This window comes from Chlorocebus sabaeus, chromosome 22 (assembly GCF_047675955.1).
Source record: "Chlorocebus sabaeus isolate Y175 chromosome 22, mChlSab1.0.hap1, whole genome shotgun sequence".
Lineage (NCBI taxonomy): Eukaryota > Metazoa > Chordata > Mammalia > Primates > Cercopithecidae > Chlorocebus > Chlorocebus sabaeus.
The window spans coordinates 53,222,460-53,237,912 of NC_132925.1; the positions used below are offsets into that span (position 1 = coordinate 53,222,460).

At 43.8% G+C, this 15,453-nt stretch overlaps 1 protein-coding gene across 4 annotated transcripts in view; it reads right to left on the reverse strand.

The window, feature by feature from the left end:
* The window catches only part of ATG7 (autophagy related 7), a 269,659-nt gene that overhangs the window by 248,803 nt on the left and 5,403 nt on the right, over positions 1-15,453 (reverse strand). The window lies entirely within an intron of this gene.

Consider the following 15,453-nt stretch of genomic DNA (forward strand, 5'->3'; position numbering starts at 1 on the left):
TGCACTCCTGTTATTCCTTCTTCGACACAGACACTGTCTCAGAAGATTTTGCCATCTTGTGTGGTCCTGGAGAACTCTGCAAGTACAAAATCTTACATCCCGCTACTCAGAAATACAACAACCCAAACTGTCAGAATTCTGTCTATATGAGAGCAGTGCTTTAACTCCTCTAGCTGAGGCAGATAATGAGGATACATTTCTCCCCACCTCCCACAGTACCTAAATTTCTTTGAAATCTCATATTTTATCTTTTCAATGCATGGAAATTTTATATTTTGTGCCATGATATACATTTTATTATTTCATTTCCCCCCTCAAATCATCTAATAAATTTGACCTTCCTGGCAATCATGCATATGTATGCTGTAACTTTCTATAATCCCTCCACACTCTCAGGGGTAACATACCCCAGTTTGAGAAGGACAATACTAAAGAAATGTGGCAGCTCCAAAAACCAAATTGATGAGTCTGTTCACTTTCCATTCTATCCAATTACCCCACAACCAGATATACAAGTATTTCTGCAGCAGAACATATGAACAGTCATATGGGATACTTTCTTTTTTTTTTTTTTTTTTGAGACAGGGTCATGCTCTGCTGCCCAGGCTGCAGTACAGTGGCACAATCTCGGCTCACTGCAACCTCAGCCTCCTAAGCTCAAGCAATCCTCCCACCTCGGCCTCCCGAGTGGCTGAGACTACAGGCATGGGCCACCATGACTGGCTAATTTTTCTGTATTTTCAGAAGAGACCAGGTCTTGTCATGTCACCCAGGCTGGTCTTGAGCTCTTGGACTCATGATCCTTCTGCCCCAGTCTCCTAAAGTGCTGGGATTACAGGCATGAGCCACTGTGCCTGGCCAAATGGGATACATTTTTAAAAGACAGCTCATATCTACTTAGGGAGGTTTTGCTTGAGTTTTGTGCCAAGACTATTAGAAAGCTTTCAGTTTTCCAAACTTGTTGGATTTAGCATTAGAGATAAGGAGCTTTGGATTGATAGAAACTGTATAATGAAATACAAAGCTAGTGCTCCTACATAAAAGGTATTCAAATCAAGAAGGACGGGATGAATGTGGGGCAGAGCCTTGGGAAAGACACCGTGAATAAGATGGGCACCGAGTGATGTTGAAAAGGATGGGTAAGGTGGGGGGGGGAAGATGGGTGGAGGGCAGAAGGAACAAGAAGAGCAGAGGAATACTCATGGCAGAAATGGGGACGCGCGAAACCAGCTGTCCTCATGTGGACGGTCTGTGCTGTGCAAGAGCAGCACACACAGAGCTGAGCAGGTGACATGGGTGAACACCTATGGAGAAGCCTCAAATGCAAGGCTAACAAATTTCGGAGTGGGAAGCCAGTGGCAGTCCGGCATGATGAATATGATTCTGCAGTGGGTAAAGGGCTTTGAAGGAGGCAGGCAGGGAAATCAGCTAAGAGCCCAAAAATGTATGAAGACCTGGATTAGAGCAGAGGAGTAAGACTGAAAAGGAGGGGACCCTTGTTGGGGCTGATTTAAAAGAAAAGGTGACCTAACTTGGTATCTTGGTAGACTCAAGAAATGAAAAGAGAGAATAAAGTCCTTGGGGTGTCAAGCCATGAATGGCTAGGAGAATGGCAGCTTGAGTGAAAGACAAGACCCTTGAGAGGCAAAGCAAGTTTCAGAAGAGTAATAATGAAAGACATTTTCAGCTGTGGACAACAGCAGGGCAAAGATAAGCCAAGGAAACTGGACATGGATACTGAGAGAACAGCTAACACAGGTGACAATGATCAGCTCTTAGAAGTTACTCAGAGAAAGAAAAGCCCCACAAAGTCCTAGAGAATGTCCACAGTTAGGGAGTAAAAAGAAATAGAACTAGTAGGCTGGGTGTGGTGGCTCATGCCCATAATCCAGCACTTTGGGAGGCCAAGGCAGGTGGATCACCTGAGGTCAGGAGTTCAAGACCAGCCTGAACAAAATGGTGAAACCCCATCTCTACTAAAAATACAAAATTAGCTGGGCGTGGTGGTGCATGTCTGTAGTCCCAGCCACCTGGGAGGCTGAGGCAGGAGAACTGCTTGAACCCAGGAGGCAGAGGTTGCAGTGAGCCGAGATTGCGTCATTGCACTCCAGTCTGGGCAACAAGAGTAAAACTCCATCTCAAAAAAAAAAAAAAAAAAGATAACAGACAGTTGTATATAAATTGCAGACGGTGGTTCCTGGTGCCTTCAAGGTTGTACGTCTGAAGCCTAAAATAAAGTCTGCCTATCTAGAGGTGGCTGGTTCACGAGGTTGGTAGTCAGTGACAGCTACCTGGAGAAGAGGAAGCAGAAGGCCAAGATCCACTACCAGAAGTAAAAACAGCCCATGAGGCTGCAGAAACAGGCGAAAGAGAATGTGAAGAAAACTGACGAATACAGAGGTCCTCAAGACCATGGGCTCCTCGTCTGAGCCCAATAAAGACTTCTTATTCCTCTCACTTGGCCTGGCTTGCCCCTTCTCCATCACCGCACTGGGATGTGGGGGACCCAGGCGGCAGTTCAGGTACCGAAGGCAGCCTGGGACTTAGAAAGATGCGAAAGAGGAAAGGGCCTTAGTCACTGCCTTTCTGTAGTTATCTGAAACAATTCTAGGAGTTGTGCAGACATAATTTGCCATGACCTACTTGTTAATGAGAGAGTTTATAAGAACAACTAGTTACTTCTGTTTCAATATTAGCAAAAGTGAGCTGGAACACTAATTGGAGGGGAGCCGTACCCTGTGAATGAGGCATCTATTTCCCACCTGGTCATATACTATAGACTGCAGCTGCTAGGATGTGAGAAAACACATGGGGAGGATATGAGTTTGCTGTTGTACAAACATTATTTATAGAAGCAGAGACTGGGAAGATGTGCAACCAAAGGGTTCCAGGTATTGCCCTTGTTCCTTCCCTGTACTCTGTAAACAGAAACAAATAAACTACTTTTACAGAGAGAGACAAAAAAAAAGGCCCAGTGCAGTGGTCCATGCTTGTAATCATAACTCTTTGGGAGGCTGACGCAGGAGGATCACTTGAGCCCAGGAGTTTGAGACCAGCCTGGGCAACATGGTGAGACTCCATTTCTACAAATAAATTTTAAAATTTGCCGGGTATTGCAGGGCACACCTGTAGTCCCAACTGCTCGGGAAGCTGAGGTAGGAAGATAGCTTGAGCCCACCAGGAGGTTGAGGCTGCAGTGAGCCATGACTGCACAAAAGTAATTTGCATAAGAGGCACATCATTTAAATATTTCTGACTTATTTGGCCTAGGGAAATTGTGAACAGAACCCAAGGGCCTATTTCACAAGAGGATATAGTTGATGTTCAGCTGCTGAAACTATTCCATGACAGGCTGAAAACAGAAAAGTCTTAAGTTGCACAGCAGCATGATGAGGAATCTTCTGGAAATACCTAAATAGGACAATCTATGGTAAAGGCCTCACTTAGGAACATATACATCTATGTCACATCACTATAGTCCTTAAGCTGGAAGGGAAGATTTAAGAAGTAGTGGTCGGAGGGGAATTTGGGGGGAAGTGAGTCCTAGGTAGTTATTCATGTGTCACTAATCTAAATCCGAACATTACTTACTTCCTGAAAATGTAAGGCTTGCCTGTATGACCCTGGACAGTGCAAGTGAAACTTCGGCCTCTGCTTAGCTTAGAAAGACAAAGGATTGTTTTTATCACATTTCAACATTATATTCAGACACAGTCAAGGAAAGAAATTTACATAGGCATCAATGTAAATGTGTTTCAATTTTATTTCAAACTATTTCAGGATGTGAAACCCAGGAGTTACACAAGATGGGATTGTGTCACTGCCAATTAAACAGGAAAGTTTTTTTTTTTTTTTTTTTGAGGCGGAGTGTAGCTCTGTCGCCCAGGCTGGAGTGCAGTGGCCAGATCTCAGCTCACTGCAAGCTCCGCCTCCCGGGTTCACGCCATTCTCCGGCCTCAGCCTCCCGAGTAGCTGGGACTACAGGCGCCCGCCACCTCGCCCGGCTAGTTTTTTGTATTTTTTAGTAGAGACGGGGTTTCACCGTGTGAACCAGGATGGTCTCGATCTCCTGACCTCGTGATCCGCCCGTCTCGGCCTCCCAAAGTGCTGGGATTACAGGCTTGAGCCACCGCGCCCGGTCAACAGGAAAGGTTTTGATAGGGATTCAACACTGTAATGAACAAGAACTCTAGCAGTGTAAGAAAGCCTGCAGTGGCCAAGAAGTTCAGTCAACATTAAACTGAAATAGCAGAGTGTGTGGTTAACCAATACAACCCCCCTGGGGCTGTGTCTGCCACCCAAACTTGGTGCAAATTTCAGACTTTAATGAAAATGAAACTGAGTCACACTCAGCATGAGTAGGAGCTCAAAAAATGTCACTGAATGAGTACTTATCAAAAGTTTCTGTCCAAATGGACCTAAATCTTTTGTTTTTTAAGATCAAATCCCCACAGGAAACGTTCAGTGGTGTTTGCCTCTGAAGAAGGCTGCTAGAGGGTCAGGAGAGAGGAGTGTAGGGAGACTTATTTTCACTGCAGGACCTTTTTTGCCTCTTAAAGTTAGTATTATGTATATAAAATAACAATATAGAAATAACTAAAATAATTAAAGAAAAAAGTCCTAACCCAATGGCAAGAAGAAGACAAAGAGAGAGAGAAAAAGACTAGCAGTTCGACTGCTTTGGTTCCAAGAAATCGTAGCTGGAAGATTCCTGAAACAAGAACCATGTCTTACTCATCTTTCTTCAGGACTGAGCACAGTGCCTAGATCATATTAAGAGCTCAGTAAAGGTTGAAATGAAATAATAGTTCTCTTTTCCCACAAAGGGCCAATGGATGGATGTAAGATAAATTTCAGCAGAGTTTAAAACTTACTAATAGCTTGAATTGTCCAAACAGGAAATAGATCAGAGAGACAATGAGCTCTCCATTAGTAGAAGTGTTCAAGCATATATTGGATGATTATTTGCCACATAATACTGCACAAAGCATTACTGTATCAGGCAGTCAAACAAGACCAGGGTTTAGCAAGCTTTTCCTGAAGAGGGCCAGATAGTAAATATTTTAAGGCACTGCAGGCCTCAAACAGTCTGTTGTGTATTTTATTTTTTCACAACCCTTAAAAAAATGCAAAAAACATTCTTAGTTCCTGGACTGCACAAAAAAAGGCCTCAGGCAGGATTTGACCCACAGGCTGTAGTTTGCTGACCTCTGGACTAAATGATCTTCCAAACCTATTATCCTTTGATTCTTTGAAGGTGCCAATAACGTATTTTGTTTTGTGGGAGACTGACATCTTTGGCATAATCTTTTTAAAGGGCAGTAAAGATCAGTGAGGGCTGCTGAGGGCGAAGGCCCGATTCTAAGGCCACATCTGCTGGTCTGCAATGGGCACCTTAACGCTGCAAATACTTCTTTATGAACTGGTAAATATAGTCTACTCAAAACATTCACACATCTCTCAGCATCATTAAGCCAAGACGAAGCTCATTTGATATTTATTGAGGCTCATAACGTTCCGGAAAGACTGCATCAGCAGCATTCTACATCCTAAGCAGGCATATAACTACACCTCTGATGGTTTCCTTATGCTTTCTCCCAGACCCCTGTTGTTGCCTTCTGACTTTTCTAGTCCTACCCCGCAGCCCTATCACTCCTCACCTGTGACTTGATGCTCCTTAACAGTGGCTCTCAGGCCCCCATGGCCTACAACCGACAGCCCCTATGTCTGAAAAGTGTTCCCTGTTCTCCCTCGCCTTGCTTCTGTGACTGCCTGGCATTTTGAAAAGCCAGCTCAGAGGTGACCTGCTCGGGAAAGCCTTCTCAGAGGTGCCTTGCCTGTCTTCACTCCCCTCATACTCCTCCCCTGGCAGCTATACTTAATCACTCCTGGCTCTAAGCCACCTAGACAATTGGTATTGTTTTTCAACTCTTTGCTTACCTGTTTGCCTCCACCAAACTTGATTGTAAATTCTACAAATATAGATCCTGGGTCATATTCCTTTCAATGTCCCTAGTTCCTTGCAGAGTGGCTCTCAAACATTACTAGGATGAATTTTAGAAACCTTTTATCAGCCAGACACAGTGGCTCACACCTGCATTCCAGCACTTTGGGAGGCTGAGGCAGGAGGACTGCTTGGGGACAGGAGTTCACAACCAGCCTGGGCAACATAGCAGGACACCATCTCTAGAAAAAATTAATTTACAAATAAAAATAATAATAATAATAAAAGGTTGGGTGTGGTGGCTCACACCTGCAATCCCAGCACTTTGAGGGTCTAAGGCGGGAGGACAGCTTGACCTCAGGAGTTTGAGAACAGCCTGGGCAACATGGGCAACATTCCTTCTCTACGAAAAAAAATTAAAAAGTTAGCTGGTAATGGTGGTGGCATGTGCCTGTGTTCCCAGCTATTTGGGAGACTCAGGCAGAGGATCGCTTAAGCCCGGGAGATTAAGGCTGCAGTAAGCCAAGACAGCACCACTGCACTCCAGCCTAGGTGACAAAGCCAGACCCTGTCTCAGAAAAGAAAGAAAAAAAACACACACACACAAAACAACAAGGAACTTTCTATAGATATCCTCCCCAAAAGAAACAAAAGAAAGAAATAATCCAAACTTCTATGACTATGAGAACAAACCCTAGAAGCTAATTACCACAGAATATGGAGTAAGGAATGAAGAACATATGACGATATGCCATATAACTTAGGTCTCTAAACCTACTATTGTTTTTTCAGGACAAAGACTTTAGCGGGCAGGAAACATGCATACACAAATCAGTGCAAATAAAACCTTACTCAACTGCATATGAAAGTAGTCAAGAATAAATGTTTCTTTCTGAAAGAGTTCCGGTAGCTACTAGTGACAATATCTGGTCATTAAGATAGCATTTTAATGAAGAGATTAAAGTTAACACCAGCAGCAACGTGACAAACAGACACTGTGTGCTATCTGATAGAATGCCATGGAAAGAACACAGCATCTGTAGTGTTCGGATGAAAATACACAACCTGGATCTCATGGGAGGAAACATCAGATAAACCCAAGCTGAAAAACATTCTACAAAATGACCAGGATTATAGTCTTCAAAAGTGACAAGGTCTTAAAAGTCAAAGGAAGACAAGCAGCTGTCCCAGACTGAAAGACACCACAAAGACGTGACAGCTAGGGGCCACGTGTGATCCTGGAATGATGCTCCAGTATAAAAGCGCATTATTGGGACTAAAACTGAATGGGAATCTCTGGGAGATGGATAAATGGAAGGTCTCTGTCTTATTCTTATAGTATTTCTATAAGTTTGAAACTGTTCCAAAATAAAATAGTAAGAACAATTTTATCACCCAGACACACACAGCTTTATACTTTGTTCAACAGGCAAAACCAACCAACCTGACAGAAGTTAGAATGGTGATTACAGGGTGAGGTGGGGCTACTGACGGAGAAGGCCATGAGGAAGGCTCCTGGGGAGATGGAAATATTCTATATCTTGAGCTGGGTGGTGGTTACAAGGCATATACCTATGTAAAAAGCCACAGGCTAAACATTTGCAATCAGTGCACTTTATGTTATCCATGAATAAAGAAGTAAAATAGGGCCAGGTGCAGCGGCTCACACCTGTAATCCCCGCACTTTGGGAGGCTGAAGCAGGAGGATTGCTTGAGCCCAGGAGTTCAAGACCAGCCTGGGCAACACAGTGGGCCCCCATCTCCACAAAAAATAAAAAAATTTGCCAGGCACCTGTAGTCCCAGCTACTTGGGAGGCTGAGGTGGGAGGATCACCTGAACCCAGGAGACTGAGTCTGCAGTGAGCCATGATTGTGCCACTGCACTCCAGCCTGAGTGACAGAGTGAGAACCTGTCTCAGGAAGGAATAAAAAAAAAAAAAAAAAAAAAAACAAGGCCAGGCACAGTGGCTCACACTTGTAATCCTAGCACTTTGGGAGGCCAAAGCAGGATGATCACTTGAGCCCAGGGGTTCAAGACCAGTCTGGGCAACATAGTGAGACCCCATCTCTACAAATAATTCTTAAAAATTATTATGGAGTGGTGGTGCACGCCTGTGGTCCCGACTACTCAGAAGGCTGAGACAGGAGGATTACCTGAGCCCAGGTAATCCAGGCTGCAGTGAGCCATGACTGCACCACTGTATTCCAGCCTGGGCAACAGAGCAAGACCCTGTCTCGAAAAATAAAATAAAATTAAAAAGTCGAATAAAACTCCTATCTTTAAACTATACCAGTCCTACGAAGAGAACCCAACAGTTAACAGATGACCTACTTAAATTTAGCTTTGGTAAAAAGCAATTCATTACTCTAAATAAGGAGCCTAAATGGGAAATCATTTCCATAAAGTTTTCTGGCATTTTGTGATTAAAGAAGCTAAGGATGGAAGTATTTTGGCCTGGCTGCTTATAGAATTAATTGAAGCAGAAGTGCTTCCTGGAGTGAGACTGCCCAACCATTCTCCCTCTAGGATTGGACACAGCAATTATCAAGCCAGTGTAGAATTTTTTAAAATGAAGACGTGTAGGATATTTTTTAAATGAATACAGGATTTTTTAAATGAAGAAGTAATTCACTTTAAAGTGAAGAAGTAATTGTAGAAAATAAACAACAGAGGGAGAGAAAAAAGCAAAAAAACAAAGCCAGGTGTGGTGGCTCATGCCTATAATCCCAGCACTTTGGGAGGCCGAGGCGGGTGGATCACAAGGTCAGGAGGTCAGGACCATCCTGGCTAACACGGTGAAACCCTGTCTCTACTAAAAATACAAAAAATTAGCCGGGCGTGGTGGCGGGCGCCTGTAGTCCCCGCTACTCGGGAGGTTGAGGCAGGAGAATGGTGTGAACCCGGGAGGCGGAGCTTGCAGCGAGCAGAGATCGTACCACTGCACTCCAGTCTGGGCAACAGAGCGAGGATCCGTCTAAAACAAACAAACAAACAAACAAAACAAAAACAAAAAGAACCTGTCTTTAGGGGAAACTAGACACATAGGCCACTAGTTTCCATAAGCCAGTCTGACAATGTTAAAAATTATCTCACTCTAATTTTTCAGTGTGTGTTTGTTTTTTGTCTGTTTGCTTTAGGAGAGCAGGGGAGTTTTTTCTGTTTGTTTGTTTTTGAGACGGAGTCTCGCTCTCTTGTCCAGGCTGGAGTGCAATGGCGTGATCTCAGCTCACTGCAACCTCCATCATGCGCCACCATGCCCAGCTAATTTTTGTATTTTTAGTAGGGTTTCATTATGTTGGCCAGGCTGGTCTCGAACTCCTGACCCCAGGTGATCCACCTGCTTTGGCCTCCCAAAGTGCTAGGATTATAGGAGTGAGCCACCGTGTCCACCATGAGCAGGGGAGTTTTTAATGGTTCAGGGAAAGGATGCTAAAAGCAGAGGTAATGTAATGCAGTCAGGTATCTGGTCCTTCAGTCAGATAAACCCGAGTGTGGATTCCACCTCCACCTCCCATTGGCTGAGAAGCCTAAGGCAGGTTAGGGCGGGTTCCTTCACCCCCCTGCACCTGGATTTACTCAGGTGTAAGACAAGGACAGGTATACCTACTCCAGAACTTGCTGGGAGGGCTAAATGTTTGTGACGTGCTTATTACAGTGCCTGGCATACAGCAAGCAGTCAATAAACGGTAGCTGCTGGTAGTTTTTCTTGTCGCTGCCCCATATTAGCCAACAATGCCTGACTAATGTGGTTCCTATTCCCCATGCTCACTATGAAAATTTCCTCTGCCTAAAACACACCTCATTTAAAGCCCACCTCCCTCAAAAGGGCACTGCAATCACAACAGAGGCTTAATTAAAAGGAAATGGTCAGTCTCCCACTACAGGTCATCAAGAAGTCCAAAAGAACAAGTTCTAAAGGGCAGCGAGCACTCAGTGTCCGATTTCTCTGAGCCCATGTGGGGCCATTCACTTAGCAGAAGTGCCAGAATAACTGCAATTTGGCCCTGAAGTGCCTTCTCTGGGCCAAAATGGAACACATAGAGCAGGCTTCTATTCTCATTTTCCCAGCTGCAGGGCTGCAAGCTCTGGCAGTCATTAAAATAAGCACCAAACCACATGACCAAGTCCCGCTGACAAACAGCATATGTTCTTAGCTGCTGATGTGTAAAAAGGAGGTGGAAATCACCAGGAGTGGGGAGGGGGCTGCTTTGGCATATGGAGTCAATGTACATTTTATAGACAAATGATGCTTCTGCAACCTCATGTGTTTCGGAAACAATCTGCAAGGCTGTTAAAGAGGGAGGTTTAAAGCCTTCTCTTCCAAAAGAAGGAAAAAAGTTCTAAACTTAGAAGAAAGAGTAGGCTGTACCGGAAGATGAGAACTCAGGACTCCTACAGGGAAACCAGCTGGGTATGGAAACCTCACTTCCTTTTAAAAGTTGCATTAGAGTCAAGATGTCCCTGAGCCAAACTAACATCTCCACAAGACATCAAGTCATCAAGCCAGCCAAATGGGTCTGTGACTGTGCTTTCAGGTGATTTCTGTGGTAACAGCTGATCACACGGGCAGTTAGGAAAATTGCTATGATGGGTGAGTTGTCCTCCTCACCTCCGAGCTACCCCTGAATCAATGGGATTTCTTCTTCAGTGGGTCAACCAGGGAACAAGCAGTCACACCCACAGTCTTCAAACTCTATCTGTCCTTCTCATTGGTTACTTCCAGGAGCTGTTTTTCTTTTATTTTGGTTTCCTTCTGCTATAATATCCTTCACCTTCACATGCAATCTGGTGTCCATCAGCCTGAGTTTTTGAGAATGGATGCACTGGACACCAGCATTATGGGGTTTGAGAAGCCTACATGGGAGGGATAGTGACAGCTGAGAAAATGTGGGAAAGGGGAGAGAGGAAGTAATACTGCCAGGAAGATGGAGGGGCAGTGTGCCTCCTTCTGAGTCCTTTTGTTACCTCCACTGATCAACAGTGTTGCCCATTCCTCTGTTCATCTGAGAGACAGTCACCTGGATTCGTCTGAATCACTGTGGAGCCCTATGCCAACCAACAACTAAAATCTATGATGGTTTCCTAAAAGTTGGCTGAGTTATGAAGGCTTGCTTCTAAAAAACAACATCTCTGTGGTTTTCATTTCTGGTGATCTTTAAAGAATCCTAAGAAATGGGAGAGGTACTGAAAAACTGGCTCAAGCAAAGGCCTGATTTCAGATTTTCAAAATGTTTGATTTTTCTTTTTTTCTTTTTTTTTTTTTTTTCGAGACAGAGTTTCACTCTTGTTGCCCAGGCTGGAGTGCAATGGCATGATCTCAGCTCACAGCAACCTCCACTTCCCACGTTCAAGCGATTCTCCTGCCTCAGCCTCCCGAGTAGCTGGGACTACAGGCACCCGTCACTACGCCCAGCTAATTTTTTATATTTTTAGTAGAGATAGGGTTTCACTATATTGGCCAGGCTGGTTTCAAATTCCTGACCTCAGGCGATCCACCTGCCTCAGTCTCCCAAAGTACTGGGATTACAGGTGTGAGCCACCGTGCTAGCCTGATTTTTCAAAGATAAGAATAAAGATGGGTTCTAAAGACCACTGGATGGAAGTTTTGCTCCCAGGAAAGGCCCATATGGGCCACTCTAGTCCACTCAGCACCTTTGTACAATCAGAAAATTACACCCCTGTTTCAAGATTTTACTTCCTTTAGAGAAAAGTTGTAATATACTGATTAGGTTAGCTCAAGACATAGTAGCCTTCTCTGCCACTGTCATTACAAAAGTGCACCCACAATACCTACGATATAAATGGAACGCCCTTTGATGTGGCCTCTTGTGCAGTGCACCGCCTACATAACTGTATGAGGCAGCCCTAAGTCATCACAAGAGGCCAATATGGTTTCTCTAAGAAAAAGTCATGACAGAGTAACTGCATTCCTACCTTGATCAGGGAAGAATCATAGACACAGGACACACAGGTCTCAGAAATGTCTCTCACAAGGTTGCTCTAGAAATCCCGGTAGACAAGATGAAGATACAGGAATTGAATCCTGACATAATTAGAGGGATTAAGAACTGGTAAAATAATCTTATTCAAAGGATCTTGGTTACTGAATTAATTAATGTTAATTAGAAAGGAGCTAATAGCAGCAGGTCTTTGGCTTGGTCTCTGGGCCTGTCCAATTTATTTTATTTATTCACATGAATGAATATTTATCAACATTTACTAAGTATTTCATGTGCACTGAACCCTATGCTGGGGCTAAAAGCAGGGGGAATAGGCAAATAAATAAATATAGTCAATATTCTTATTGCCATATTTTACCAATAGCTTGGATAATGATATAGATTTGCTTATCAGTTTCATACACATCATGACACAAGAAGAAACAGGCAATACAAGTGACTAAAATTCAGGATAAAAAAAGATTCCGACCATCTGGAATGGCAGGCATATTTTAACAAGATTTGAAATTTTATAGCGGTAAATCTAGGGCCTTAAATCTAAGTTCAAGAAAACAATTGGACAAGGCAGATGGTCTACTAGACGGGAAAGAGCATAGGTTCATAAGCCAGAGAGACCTGAGTTCACATTCTGTCTCTGCTACTTTCTAGCCACACCACCTTGGACACGTCATTCAACTTCTCCGAGTCTGTTTCCTCTTCTGTTACACAGGGATACCACCTACTGTGCAGAATTATTGTGAGGATTCAACTAGAAAATGCATACATCTGGCCCATAGGAGGCACTCAAAAAGCAGGACTAACATCATATTGTTTACCAATAACATGCCTGGCCAACATGGCGAAACCCTGTCTCTACTAAAAACACAAAAAAGGGCCGGGCATGGTGCCAGGTGCCTATAATCCCAGCTACTCGGAAGGCTGAAGGTTGAGAATTGCTTGAACCCGGGAGGCGGAGGTTGCAGTGAGCTGAGATCCTACTACTGCACTCCAGCCTGGGTGATAGAGCAAGACTCTGTCTCAAAAGAAAAGAAAAGAAAAGAAATTGGGGTTTCCATTATAGTTATTTCTTCAATAAACAGTTACGTTATATACTTGTCCCTGTGCTACATTTCAGGGTTCAATGGCAAAAAAAAACTACGGTCCCCACCTTTAAAGAGCTAACAATTTTGAAGCCAAACCAGACGGCAAAACAGAAAAGGAATCAGAGTATAGCAATTTGGAGGTAAAACAAATACAGTGTGGCCTGGTGTTGGTATAAAATGTTACAGGAGGAAGGACATCTAAATTAGACTGATGAGGCAACAGTGTTTCCTACAGAAACCCTTAAGCTAAGGTGTGTTTGTTTGTTTGTTTTTGAGATGGAGTCTTGAGACAGAGTCTTGCTCTGTCACCCAGGCTGGAGGGCGGTGGCACAATTTCGGCTCACTGCAACCTCCGCCTCCTGTGTTCAAGCGTTTCTCCTGCCTCAGCCTCCTGAGGAGCTGGGATTACAGGCACCCACCAACATGCCTGGCCAATTTTCGTATTTTTAGTAGAGACAGGGTTTCACTATGTTGGTAAAGCTGGTCTCGAACTCCTGACCTTGTGATCCGGCCACTTCAGTCTCCCAAAGTGCTGGGATTACCGGTGGGAGCCACCACACCTGGCCAAGCCAAGGTTTTAAGAATGTCCTATAGAAACCCTTAAGCCAAGGTGTTAAGAACATCCAAGTAGATTCTCAACAGGGGCCCTATTGGCATGTTGGATGGGAAAATTCTTTTTTGTTTAGAGCTATCCCTGCACATTGCAGAATGTTGAGCATCTCTGGCTCTCTCTCAATAAATGCAGTAATGCCCTCTGGTCAATGTCACAAAACAAAGCAAAATAAAACAGCTCCACAAACTTCCAAACTCGCCGTTGATGGTTGGGAAAGGTAGGGGGTTAGATGGCAGTACTAGCCCCACGCAAGAACCCCTGGATTAGGAGGCTAGAGGCAGGAACTGGGGACTCTCCAGGCAAAGGAAGGAAGCTGACTCAGCTCCACATCGTCAACTACAGAAACACCCCATGGCCTCTGCATAAGCTTAGAATTTTCTTGGCCACCTCCACATATGCATCATCTAGTGATTTTCTTTGCTCACTTTTCAAATCACAGCTCAATCATCACTTCTGAGGGAAGCCTTCCCTGACTCCCTCAGCTCCTGATTAGGTTGATCCTCCTGTATTCTAGTCCTCAAAAAGCACCAACTACCTCACCTTCATAGCACGTACGCAGTTATCCTCCTCGGTAGAATAAAAATTCTATGAGAAAGGAAAAATGTCAGCTTCTGATTTTCCCCTATTCATCGTTGTTTTTCTAACACCAGTCTTAGCACCTCATAGGTGCCCAATAAATACTTGCTGATGACTGAAACAATAAATGAACGAACCAGGATGGTATGTTTGAGAAAATACAAATGAGTTCTGTTGCAGGAAGTCAGGGACCCCGAACCGAGGGACCAGCTGGAGCAGTGGCAGAGGAACATAAATTGTGAAGATTTCATTTTAATATGGGCATATATCAGTTCCCAAATAATACTTTTATAATTTCTTACACCTGCCTTTACTTCAATCTCTGAACATAAATTGTGAAGATTTCATTTTAATATGGACATTTATCAGTTCCAAAAATTAATACTTTTATAATTTCTTATGCCTGTATTTATTTTAATCTCTTAATCCTGTTACCTTCATAAACTGAGAATGTACATCACCTCAGGGCCACTACTGTGTTAACTGTACAAACTTATTGCAAAACATGTGTGTTTAAACAATATGAAATCAGTGCACCTTGAAAAAGAACAGAATAAGAGTGATTTTCATGGAACAAGGGAAGACAACCATAAGGTCTCACTGCCTGCAGGGTCAGGCAGAATACAGCCATATTTTTCCTCTTGCAGAGAGCCTATAAATGGACGTGCAAGTAGGGAAGATATTACTAAGTTCTTTTCCTAGCAAGAAATATTAATAATTAAGACCCTGGGAAAGGAAAGCATTCCTGGGGGGAGGTCTATAAATGGCGACTCTGGAAGTATCTGTCTCATGAGGTTGAGATAAGGACTGAAATATGCCCTGGTCTCCTGCAGTACCCTCAGGCTTACTAGGATTGGGAAACCCTGCCCTGGTAAATTTGAGGTCAGACTGGTTCTCTGCTCTCGAACCCTGCTTTCTGTTGTGTAAGATGTTTATCAAGATAATATGTGCACCGCTGAACAAAGACCCTTATCAGGAGTTTCTGATTTTGTCCTTGACCTGTTTCCTCAGAAGCATGTGATCTTTGTTCTCCTTTTTGCCCTCTGAAGCATGTGATCTTTGTGACCTACTCCCTATTCGTATAGCCCCTCCCCTTTTGAAGTCCTTAATAAAAACCTGCTGGTTTTGCAGCTCAGGTGGGCATCACAGTCCTACCGATATGTGATGTCACCCCCGGAGGCCCAGCTGTAAAATTCCTCTCTTTGTACTCTTTCTATTTCTCAGCCGGCTGACACTTACGGAAAATAGAAAGAACCTACAGTGAAATATTGGGGGCA